General features: G+C 48.1%; 1 long non-coding RNA gene across 1 annotated transcript; it reads right to left on the bottom strand.

Annotated features, from left to right (window-relative positions):
* Positions 1–2,040: 2,040 nt before the first annotated feature.
* LOC148128437 (uncharacterized) lies at positions 2,041–10,278 on the bottom strand. Its single transcript, XR_015746402.1, has 3 exons — positions 8,319–10,278; positions 3,368–3,494; positions 2,041–2,504 (listed from the first exon to the last, which is right to left on the bottom strand). It is a non-coding gene; the product is annotated as an uncharacterized LOC148128437 (long non-coding RNA).
* Positions 10,279–10,725: the final 447 nt, after the last annotated feature.

Here is a 10,725-nt window from a genome sequence, read left to right as displayed (position 1 = left end):
TTTGTTTGTTGGTGTATTGTTTTTTAAAATTAATAAAATTTGTTTTGTGTTTTTTTTAAAAAAGAAGAAGAAGGAGCAATCCTGGCTAGTTCATGCCCAGGTTTCCTGCCCTCCTGAAAGGGCTCCCTGCAGATGGAGACCCTCAGTGGGCTCAGGGTCCCTTCCCAGAGAGCCAACCCTCCCCCGGGTCTCAGGCTGGGTCTCCTCTACGCTTTTCTGGGGCACATTGGGCCATTTGGGGGGGAGTCAAGGGCCCACCCACCCCCTAAAATGGGGGAGGCAAGTGGGGGGCAGTCCCAAAGCAGCAGCTGCATCAGACTGAAACAATCCCCAAAATTGGAAGTTGCAGCCTGGGAATGAAAACGAACCTGATAGCAACCTGTCTGTCCATGAAGGTCCTGCAGTGAATATGGGAGATAACCTTCCTTCCTCCCTGGACCTTCCCCTCGTCCACCCAGGGTCCCCACCCAAATCAGCCCGGATAAAAAGACCCTGAAAGACTTGCTTAACGACCGCATGATTTAACTAAACACCGCACTCATTTGCTTCACAACCGAGGCAAAAAAGTTGGTAAAATGAGACAGAACTTACTTAGCAACAAAAATTGTGGTCATAAGTGGAGGATTGCCTTTATTGCCTTATAGTTCCTTGAAATTTATCTCCAGAGACGTTCAGGATCTCTTAGTCAGAATATTCACCTTTCTTCTCCCCACTTCTGCTCGCTTCCAGGGAGCCTGGAGCAAAGTCCTTGGTAGGACTTATTTCTGGGGCTTCCGGGGCTGGAAGCACCCCGAGAGGACTGAGGTGAACCCCCAGGTGAAGCCTTCAAGGGTTGCACTGCTGGGCTTCCCACCTTGGAGAGAAAGAGAGAGAGAGAGAGAGAGACCCTCTTTCCTCTGGTGGAGTTTGAGACGCCCCCAAACTCCTGCTTGCAACTATTCACACGGTGCAGCCACAATGAGCCCAATTTCATCAGGATGCAGCCTGACTCTCCCATGGGGCTTCTCCTCCTTCTGCATCTTCTGGACTCCGGTCTCAACTAGCTCAAGCATTGGGGAAAAGAACCGGCTTTAATCAGGGGATGGAGAGAGGATGGTGGATCTCATGGAGAAGCTTCTTTCACAGGGCAGGAGCAGCTATGGGAAAGGGGCGCTAACTAGGTCTCCTTGGATGAGAACATCTAAGCAAGAGGCCCTGGAGACCTCTGCCTTCTCTGGCTTGGTGGGATGGCCAATGGCTCTCATGGAGATTGTCAAACAACATAGTTGGAGCTTGGATCCCACACTAGCCATCTTACCACTTTTCCTATTCATTCTCTCATAGATACACTATTAGCTGCTCTCAGTATGAATAAGGTGTCAAATTCATTGGCAGTGGCTGAATAACAAATTCCTCTGAATGATTTTCAGAGTTCCCTTTAGCAAGATTTATTGAGATGGAGAGAGTTACAAGGATAACAATCGTTCAAACATTTCCCATTGAAAAATGTAGGCATGATTTTTTGATTCCTGCACACTATCTAAGTTGAAATAATTAGTGTCTACTTTGAAATAAAAGGAAATTTTACAATTCTTTAAATGTCATGGTGTTATGTCTTATGTTTTTACAATTGTTCTGGCTGTGAGCTGCTCCTTTGTGTTCAGCTCTGGCCTCAGAAGGATAATGTAGCACTTGGGGATGAAGATGCAGCCCAGCAGACCAGCACTGGAGGCCAGGATGGAGAAGACCTGCACAGCCACCATGTGTTTCCCTTTGGTGCTCAGGTAGGTGGGCACAAAAGTCACCCAGACACTGCAGAAGACCAGCATGCTGAAGGTGATCAGCTTGGCTTCGTTGAAGGCCCCAGGCAGATTCCTGGCCAGGAAAGCCACCGTGAAGCAGACGGCAGCCAGGAAGCCCATGTAGCTGAGGGTGACGTAGAACATGACAACGGCCCCTTGGTTGCATTGCAGGATGATCTCTCCAGGCTGGGAGTGGAGGTCAGAGTCAGGGAAGGGGGAGAAACTCCCAGCCAGATGGAGCAGATGAGAATTGGACAGCAGAAGAAGAAAGGATGATGGAGTTGGCCAAGCTCTTCCCCAACCATTTCTTTGCTCGGTTTCCTGGTTTTGTGGCCAGGAAAGCCAGCACCACCGTGATGGTTTTGGCCAAGAGAGAAGAAACGGCAACTGAGAAGATGATGCTGAAGACCGTTTGTCGGAGAAGGCAGGTGGCTTTCCTTGGTTGACCAATGAAGAGAGAAGAAGACAAGAAGCAAAGCAGGAGGGAGACCAGGAGGATGTAGGAGAGGTCCCGGTTGTTGGCTTTGACAAGGGGAGTTTCTCGGTATTTAATGAAGATGATTAAAACAAGGCCTGTGGTTAGGAACAAGAATAGGGCAAAAGAAACCAGGATGATGCCCAGAAGTTCTTCATAAGACAGGAAGGTTATAACTTTGGGGATACATTGGACTCTTTTTTTATTTGGGAATTTATCATCCGGACATTTGGTGCATTTTTCTGTATCTGAGAAAAAAAAAAACCAACCCCATATTTCTTTGTCCTTTGCATTTCAAGATATATTGTACATTCTTTGGGAACAAGTGATTATCAGGAGCATTTTCCGGGATGGATTTCTTAATATCTCCAGAGACAAAAAATAAGTGTTATCACTTTTTTAAAAAAAATATAGCTACAGTATATTTTTGATAGGCTGTGAAATTGAGGGAAGCTTTGGACTTGAAAGATTTCCTTTGTAATGTTCAGAATATTGATAGGAACCTCCATTACTAAAGGAAAATAATGAATCAATTAATCTTTCTAGAGAAACTTACGTGCAAGATGGCAATTCTTGTCATACTTGCCTCAGAGGTGGCTGGCAGATCAAGTGACTGTTGCAAATAATTTGGAATGGCCATTGGAGCAGTGGTGATACGGGTGCAGCCAGATACAGGCATAACTATCCATGCCACCACATTGTGTATCTCGTATATCAGCAACACCTTTTCAGTGTTCCTCAAAGGGAACCCATGTAGACTGCATTGCAATCCTCCTTTCAGGAGGTGGACCTAAAACAATTCCTCGTGTTTCAAGGAACTCAGGTGTTCCTAGAGAAGTAAATGTGGAAGGAAGGACACATCCAAGCTAAAAAGAAGAAATATTTTCTCTGGCAGTAGTAAAGCTTGTCCAATCTGCCACAGCCACCTCTCTCTATCCAGCCCTTCCTTCACAGTCTTTTTGCTCTTCTGTTTAGATAAGAAATGGGGCATTTCGGAAATAAACCAGAAACCAATTAAGCTTAAAAGTGTGTTTTAATTCACACTTTCATGACAATGCTCTGGATGGATCCAGTTCCACCAGGCCTCCCATTTTCCTCTGGTGTCACCCACCTTTCTGAATGGAGAAGGTCCCCTCCGGACAAGGAACACAGTCGTAGCAGCAAACTGGCTCTCCTTCTCGAGCCCTCTTGACAAATCCAGGATGACAACTTTCCACACATTCAGATTGAGGAAGGGACTGAGCAGAAAAAAAACAGGATTGCCAAAGGAAATGTGTTAGGACTCTTCGTCCATGGAAAATGGAGGTAAAAATGGATATTAGGCAAGATATTAGATATTAGCCTTTGGTCTTCACTTAAGTAAAGACAAAATCTCTCAATATTTCCAAATGTTTGGAGATATAACTTCTGGAAGATTCTTCCATTAGTTCCTCTCTTTTGCTTTTGGCATCTCACATTGCCAAAAAAAAAAAGGACTTTATTAAATAGAAAAGTCTGGAGAGATGGAACCAGGGGTGAGATTCTACTGGTTCTGTCCAGTTCTATCGAACCAGTTGTTATGATTCTGTGCAGTTCGGAGAACCGGCAAATTGCACCACTGCCTGGCCCCTCCCCTCTCTGCCCGCCCCTCCCCTCCGCTCCCAGTCAGTCCTTATCGTGCATGCGCGGCATCGCCTGCAGCCTGCTTTTGCCCACTCGCCAGTCCAGCCATTGCTGCATGCCTTCCACTGTGGCCCTGCCTGATCTCCCTGGATGAGTGAGGCTCTGCAAGCTCTGGGGCCCAGTCACCTACCTGCCACTGCCGGTCACCTTTACCCCCCCACCCCACTTGCCTTTTGCTGCCACCACCCGCCGCCCTCACCCCCAGCAGGTAAGGCCCAGTATCTGCAGTGAATCCAGCGGGCGAGATGCACTGGTGGGGACCCGAGCTACATTTCGCTGTACTGGAAGACATGTGGAGAGGCTCGTGTTCTCCTACTGCTGGGAGAGCAAGAGAGTCTTTCCGGCACAGCTCCAGGTGGCAGAGATAAACAGGATTCAAGCGGCTCTTCTCTGCCCCAGAGCCACCCTTTCCTATTGGAGGAAGTTGCAAACTTTTGCTGTGCCGGGAAAGACTCTCTTGCTTTCCCAGCAGCAGGAGAACATGAGCCTCTCCACATGTCCTCCGGTACAGTGAAATTTAGCTGGGATTCACCGCAGGTGCTGGGCCTTACCTGCTGGGGGTTAGGGGTCCAGGTGCCAGCGGCAAAAGGCAAGTGGGGTGGGGGATAAAGGTGACCGGCAGCCCGGTCGTACCCATGTCGGCAACAGGTGTCATCATTTTGAAGTTGAGGGAGAATTTGGAGAAAGAGATGGAGAGTCCTGCAGTGGCCGGCACAGGAGCGCCATTGAGAAGCGGGGACGTGGCCTTCTGGTGGTCCAACCTGGTGTTCAGGCTGGAGGCGAGCCACAGGAAGTCAGAGCAGTGAGGGAAAGGGGAACTGCCAGGGGGAGCTACCCTCTCCGTGCCGAATTGAGACCATTTGGGGTAGTCCTAGGAATTGGGTGAGTCGAGGCGCAGCTCTTTGCCTTCTTTGCTCAGGGAATGGCCTTTTTCTGCAGGAGGAGGACTGCGGATGGGGGAGGTCTACCTGAGTGACTCCTCCGCCGTCTTCACCAGATTATTTGGACACTTACAAGCAAGCACAGCTAAAGGCACTGCTGTCACATGTCAGCCCAGACCTCACGCTGCGGCTCCGTAAAGCCAACACCAAAGAAGTGGGCGATCAGGTGAACCTGTGGTGCAATGCTCACTCGGATCTCGGCCGCTCCAGGTCATCCAACCTCAAAGCCCTTTAGGAGACGCCGTTCCCAGGTTTCTACTGCCTGTGCTTGGTCGCCTCCTCTTCACCTTGCTGAAGCGGCTGGCCCTGCCCCTCCTCGCCTGGCCTAAGAAGGTGAGGGTGACGGCGGGGATAGTGAAGCGGCCGGGTCCCTATCTTCCTGATTCTCTCCCCCACTCTGTATGTGTTTGTCTCCTTGAAAGCCGTGGCATGGCCAAGCCAGCAAGCTTTCCTTCACGCTCTTTGCTACTTCCTTCATTTCTTCTTTTTGGAATGCAGACTGGCTGAACAATGATCGCCAGGCCGTGGTGGAAGCATCCCTTGGCGACCCTCTCCTCCTCCTCTCCTCCTCCTCCTCCCCTCCTCCTCCTCCTCCTCCTCCTCCTCCTCCTCCTCCTCCTCCTCCTCCTCCTCCTCCTCTCATAACCGGCCATTGTGGCAGGGCTGGGAGGGTGCATGCGCATGGGATGATGCTCCTCAAGCAAATGTCAAAGCACAGCAAAACCAAGTACGGGGCGGGTGGATGCTCACTTGAGGAGCGAGCATCTCCCCACACAACTGCACCCTCCTGATCCATCCATAGCTGCCGGGTGCAAGAGGAGGAGGAGGAGGAGGAGGAGGAGAGTCACCCGAATGGACGCTTCCACCGCAGTCTGCAAACGTTGTTTAGCCAGTCTGGATTCGAAAAAGAAGAAATGAAGGAAGTAGCGAAGAGCGCCAAGGAGAGCTTGCTGGCTTGGCCATGCCGCGGCTTTCAGAGACACACACACACACACACATTCAATGATATATACACACACACAGAGTGGGGAGGAGATAGGGGAAGATAGGGACCCGGCCACTTCGCTATCCCCCACTGCCACCCTTACCTTCTCGCACTGCTCCATTTTGTGAACCACCTATGGTTTAGTATCTCCTTCAAACTGGTGAGAATCCCACAAGGGCTGGAGAATGTGTCATGAAGAGTTTTAGGTTTGTTTGCTCCTTGTGCCCAAAATAGCTGTTAGGAATAACATAGGTTACCTAACGTAGTTTGGGTAAAATAATATATATAAACTATGATAGTGAGTTTTAAGTGTGTGTCACTTTAACTGCAAAGCATGTAATTTTGGGTGCGGCTGTGAAACTGCCATAAGAGGGAGCAAGAGAACCTTGCTAGCTTACTGTTTGCTGGCTTACTTGGATTGATGGATTGATGGTTTTGCTAACTGCGTGTTTTCCCTGCTACTGATTTATTCAACTGCAAAGGAAGAAAAAGAGAAGGTTTGATTTCTTCATATCTCTACTGCGAAGAGATATATTACTGGACTGATATTTGTAAGTTTACTGACCTTTTTTTCGACACTGGACTTTGCTAATGAATAATTCACGGACGGACTGAACTAGTGAATGATATATGGACTGTTTGACTATGCAAAAAACTCTTACTGGAATAAACTATTTAACTAGCACAGTGTATCTGTTTTACTGAGTGCAAGCTACAAAAACGTTTATCTCACATATTTGCCTGCCTGCCTGCCTGCCGTTGCACATTCTGCTAGGGTGTATCCCTAACAATAGCAAAGAAAAAAAGGGAATTCTGTTGACCAGGGCCTGAATTCAGATGAATTTGAATCATGATTGGGTGGAGGTCCTTTTGGTCCCATTGGGAGAGAAGCTTCGTCCTGCTTGGGGAAAAGTGTCCCCTGAAAGGGCCGGTTCATAGTTGGGGAGGTTCTTAAAGAGACCCAACCTGGTCAGACTTATCCATGCCTCTCTTTTACACACACACACACACACACACACACACACACACACACACAAGTGGGGGGAGGGAAGAAGAAAGAGGAGAGAGAGAGAGAGAGAGAGAGAGAGAGAAGAGGATACAGAGAGGGAGAAAGAGACAAAAGAGGGAATGAGAGAGGAAAAGAGAGACAAGAAAGAAAACAGAAAGAGAAAGAAAGAAAAGAGAAAGGAAGCAAAGGGAAGGAAAGGGATAGACAAAGAAAGGAAGAGATGGAAGGATGGGACAAAGAAAGAAAAAGAAAGAAAGAGATGGAGGGAGGAGAAAGTGAATGAGATATATGGATGGATAGATAAATACATGGAAGGAGGGAGGGAGAGAGAGAGAAAAAAAAGGAGAGGAAGGAAGGACATAAACCCTGGCTTCAGAAGACTCTTTGAAGCAGCACAGCAATCTAGGGCTGGGCTGCAAGGGATCTCGGAGGTCATCTAGTCCAACCCCTGCTCCAGCAGGAGATCCTTACAGAATCAAAGAATAGCAGGATCAGAAGGCTGTGTGCGTGTGTGTTTGTGTGTTTGTGTTTATGGTTGTCAAAACTCCAAAACCAGGTCAAGGAGCTCTGGGGAGATCAGTCATAAATTAGAACACTTACTAAACAACTGGCCATTAAGCGAGGACCACTTGTATTTGGTTTGCCAGTCACATGGCCACCTGGCCATGCCCATCTGGTCACGTGACCATCAAGCCACACCCACAAATTAAGCCACGCCCACAGAACCGGTTGTTACAAAATTTGAATCCCACCCCTGGATAGAACTGAGAAAAGATTTCAGCATTAAATGATAACCAGTCGGTTCCTTCTCATGACCCCATTAACACACGTTTCTCCCCTCTTCTCACACCCTTAATTTTAAGGTGTGATATCAGAACAATCTTGATAATTTCAGGTGAACTGAAAGCCTTGGAGCTGCTTCCTAGGAGCAGAAGGCCCATTGCTCCATCCCAGGGAGGGTGAAAGGGAGGCATGGAGAGCTCTGGCCAGGTCTGGCCTCCTTAAGAGCCTCCCAGATTATGGAGCTGCCCCTTCAGGGGACACTTTTCCCCAAGCAGGACGAGAGGAAGCTTCTTTCCCCCAATGGGACCAAAAGGACCTCCGTCCACTCACGATTCAATCCCATCCAATACAGTCCAAGCCTGGATTCAGGCCCCGGTCAGCAGAATTGCCGCCTTCGTTGCTCTTCTGGCCACAAGGAGCAAACAACCAGAAGCTATTAGCAACACATTCCCCAGCCCTTGTGGGTTTCTCACCCGTTTGATGGAGACCCTTAATTGTACGTGGCCCACAAAATGGAACAATATCGAAGCCTCCCAAGCAGCCTAAGGGAAAAAATCCGGTTTCTCCTGCCCAGATTCAATTCTCGGTGAAGGTCAACCACCTTTGGCGAATAGCATCAGCCCTCTTGAAATGGGACCTCAGGCTTTGGAAAACAGAGAGAAGACTCCAAAGTTTCTCCTACCTTGTTGAGCAACTTTAGCCGTGAAAGAACATCTTGGTTGATATAAAGTCTCTGTCTTACAAAATACGCCAGATGCTCTCTCCTGGGATTATCCCTGAGAAGAACCAAGAAGCCCCAAATGAGCAGATCTGCTGCTACCTCTCCATTTGGGTCAATGTAGAGTTTAATGTCTGAAATATTGACAAACTCATTCTTCTCCAGGAAAGGATGGAACTAGAATGGGAACATGCAGCAATTTTAAAAGCAGAAAACTTTGTTTCTTATCCCAGACGCTTTTTCAATATTTAATCTTTCTTCTGTAGTTGTCTAATTTACAGACATGCTTCATTAGGAAAATGGGTGTTACCACTATCTTACAAGTGAAGGGAAAAAGTTCACAAAAATTTGTCGATCATATTTTGACAATATAGATTTTGACAAAATATAGTTGAACAACAGAAAAAAGGAGATTTATGAACTCCCTGAAAGCAACAGGTTGTTTATCAGAAACCCGGATTTGTCAAGAGGAAAATTGTCAGGGTGATCCTCTCCCAGGAGGCCCAGACAGGAAACCTGAGCTAGGCCCACTTCGCTGTAATGCTGCACTGACAGGATTTGGGGAGCCAGAAAGTACAAATCTCCCACCGACCCTTTTTTTATGCAGCTGTAGGTGTCCTCCTCTTATCTGCTTCTTCCCCAGGCAGAATCTCTCCTCCACCCCCCAAAAGTCATTCCCTCCTATCACTGCCCTTTCTAAATGGGTTGTGGGAAAGGGGGGGATATAACTTATGTGCTCTATGCAAGTCATCCTCACATATTATTTCATTTCCTAAATACATTATGCTGATATAACTTGATCTCAGGAAAGAGTAACAAACAATTTTGTGATGTGATCAGAAACCCAGTTAAGTGAGGGGTGGATGGTATGATAATTAAGTGGATAAAAACTGATTTAAAAATGGTACTCAAATAATCTTTAGTTTTTTTAATCTTTGTCATGAAAGTGGGAAGATACAACATTTTGTCGTTAAGTCATCAATTTTTCTATGTTGTCATTAATATAATAGGGTTGATAAATTGCTATTATACAAGATTTATAACAATTCTCAGGCAAATATACTTTTATGTTATTTAAACATTACCAACTTTCCAGAAAAATATTTATGATTTCCTCCTAGAAACAACTGTATGACTAAAAAGCAATAGAAAACTATCTGGGTTTTAGGATTTGATAAATTATAGTATCTCATACAAGAACATTAATGATGCACTGGATGAAGGATTGTGCCAAGCTTGATAAGTATGTAAGGGACCCAGTTTGGTCTACTGGTTAAGCCCCCGAAGTAGAAAGCAAGAGGATGTGAGTTCAAGTCCCGCCTTGGTCATGAAGCAGGCTGGGGGATTTGGGGCCAGTCTCTCAGCCCAACTCAACTCACAGGGTTGTTGTTGTGGGGAAAATGAACACACAACTACTCATTGGTACTCAGCCCCGTGGCTTCTGCAGGAAGGGCTTTTAAGGATGGGGGATGAGTTAGTGCACTTAGTGAACTCAAACAAGGTCTCAAAGATCTGGAAATCCAACAAGATGGGGCTGCTCTTCCCAAGAATGTTTATTTGAGCAGCCTTTAGAGCAACGAGATATTTATATCGAATAACCCTGCCAAGAGTCCAAAGGGAATTAATCTCCTAGAGCTGCAACGGAGTTCCCAGAGCCGTTTCAGGGGGCCGATACAAAGAAAGAGCGCCTGAGCTGAGACTGGGCCCCTGAGGACAAGGGGCCACTCGAACTGCAGCTCACGCAGAGGTGGTATTCAACCGGTTCTCACCGGCTCAGGCGAACCGGTGGTCACCCCTGGTTGGCCACACCCCTGAACCGGGTCGCCCGCTTGTCCCAGTCGCTCTCCTAGCTTTCCCTACCACGTGGTGGCTGTGGTGCAGATCGGGCAGATGTCCCAGGGCTGTTGCACATGCACACTGTGTTCAGCCGTGCGTGTGCTACTGATGCAGTGTGCATGTGGAGCAGCCCTGGGACATCTGCCTGCCTGCCCGCCCTCCCAGATTACGTTTTCTTACTTCTCCCAGCGGATGCGCCTCTTCCAGCCCAGCCCGGCCCGGCCAGCCAGCAGGTGGGTGCACGGTTGTCCCGGGCTTCTCGCCCCCTTGTCGCGATATGCCTGCAGGAGCCCCTCAGGCCAGCTGAGCCGGGAGCCGCCATTCCCAGGCTTCTACACTCCCGTGCTTGGTCGACGCCTCTTCACCTTGCCTGAAGCAGCTGGCCCTGCCCTCACCCTCCCTCCCTCCCTGGCCTGAGAAGGTAAGGGGGACGGTGGGGGATAGCGAAGAGGCTGGGTCCCTATCTTCCCCTCTCTCTCCCTACTCTCTGTGTCTGTGTGTGTGTGTGTGTGTGTGTGAGAGAGAGAGAGAGAGA

The sequence above is a fragment of the Notechis scutatus genome, unplaced genomic scaffold (genome assembly GCF_049901735.1).
Source record: "Notechis scutatus isolate UNSWTSFEM ecotype Mainland unplaced genomic scaffold, rNotScu1.2 NSCUSCF90, whole genome shotgun sequence".
NCBI lineage: Eukaryota > Metazoa > Chordata > Lepidosauria > Squamata > Elapidae > Notechis > Notechis scutatus.
The sequence above is the reverse complement of the archived record's forward strand: the minus strand, read 5'-3'. Positions and strand labels throughout refer to the sequence as shown.